A 1,538-nucleotide genomic window follows, 5' to 3' on the forward strand; every position below is an offset into this window, starting at 1 on the left:
AATCCATACAGATTGATTCAAAAATTTTAAAAACTAAAAATTAAAAAAAAATATACTGAATGCAATATTTAACATCATACCTTCCTGGAGTTCCAAATGGAGGCTTTTTTTTTTTTTTTTTTTTGGTTGAATCCTTTGATTGAAGGATACAATATGCACATATATTTCCAGAGCAAATATAAAATTAATAAAATAATTCTTTGGTGCAAAGCAAATTATTGGTTCTAGTTTGAGAACTGGAAAGGTTAATAGGCAAAAATAAACAAGGAACAAATTGAGTCTTGAAAGAGACATTAGGGAATCATTTTTAAAATTTTAATTTTATTTATTTTTCACCTAAAAATCCTCTTCTCCTTCCTCCTTGTTTATTAATTTTAAAAAAGCAAGAAATGCAAAACCCATTAAAATATATATAGCTTTGCAAAATGAACTTTCCTCATAGTCATTTTCTGAGATAAAATGCAAGAAAAAAAAAGAAATAGAAAAAAATGCTTTGATCTCAACTCTGAGTTCATCAGTTTTCTTTTTGGAAGTAAATACCATATTTTTGCATGATTAATGGGTTGATCAGTCTTTCCAGTTGGTTTTATTTACATATTTCTTTTCAACTTATATATGTCTTTTTAGGCCTTTCACCATTTCCAACAATAAAATACTGTTCCAACATATTCATATAATATAATTTGTGAACCATTTCTGAATTTACCTTGTTACCATAAAAAAGAGCTGCTATAAATATATTTCTACATATGATTTTTTCCTCCCTCTCTTTGTTTTCTGTTGGGTAAAAATAAATTCTCTAATTTCTGTTTCAAGATACAATATAGAAGGGACATTATTGAGTCAAAGGGAATATGCATTTTAATAGCTTTATGGCCATGATTCTAATGAGGGAAAGGAAAGGGGGAACCCCATTTCTCAGCATATAGATAGTAAGATAATCCCATGATGTGCAGTGTCCCTTGTAAATTAATTTACAGGCCCAAAAACCTAGATTGATAAATAAAAGGTTTATTGTAGAAGTTTGGAAGTAAAGCTCAGTTAGAAAGATGCCAGGGCCAGAGGTGGCCGCTAGGCGGGCAGGAACCCCTACATGGCTGGAAGGATACCATGTGTTGGTGGGAGGGCTCCTGAAAAGAGGAGAGCCGGTTCATCTCTTTTATACCCAAAAGATTGTGGGCGATTCCAAGTTCTTGGCATGCTTTTCAGTTAGCTCAGATCAGGTGAGGGCTGGGGGAAGCTGAGCTGATGGTGGGGCTGGGCTTGGATATTCAAAGGGTGCCTTTGATCAGGATTTGTGAATCAAGGTCAGCCATGGGTTGGGTAATTAGAAAGGAATTTTAAAAGGACCTCAACCCCCATCAATTCCAAATTCCTTTTTAGAATGGTTATATTAGTTTACAACTCCACCAACAATGAATCAGTGTAGCTATTTTCCCATTTTGGCAAAATGTTGTATTTCTGCTTATTTCTTTTATTTTTTACTTTTTACTTTAAATTTTTTACCCTGATGAAGCATAATAGATTCTGCTTTAATT

Source organism: Sminthopsis crassicaudata, chromosome 2, assembly GCF_048593235.1.
Source record: "Sminthopsis crassicaudata isolate SCR6 chromosome 2, ASM4859323v1, whole genome shotgun sequence".
NCBI lineage: Eukaryota > Metazoa > Chordata > Mammalia > Dasyuromorphia > Dasyuridae > Sminthopsis > Sminthopsis crassicaudata.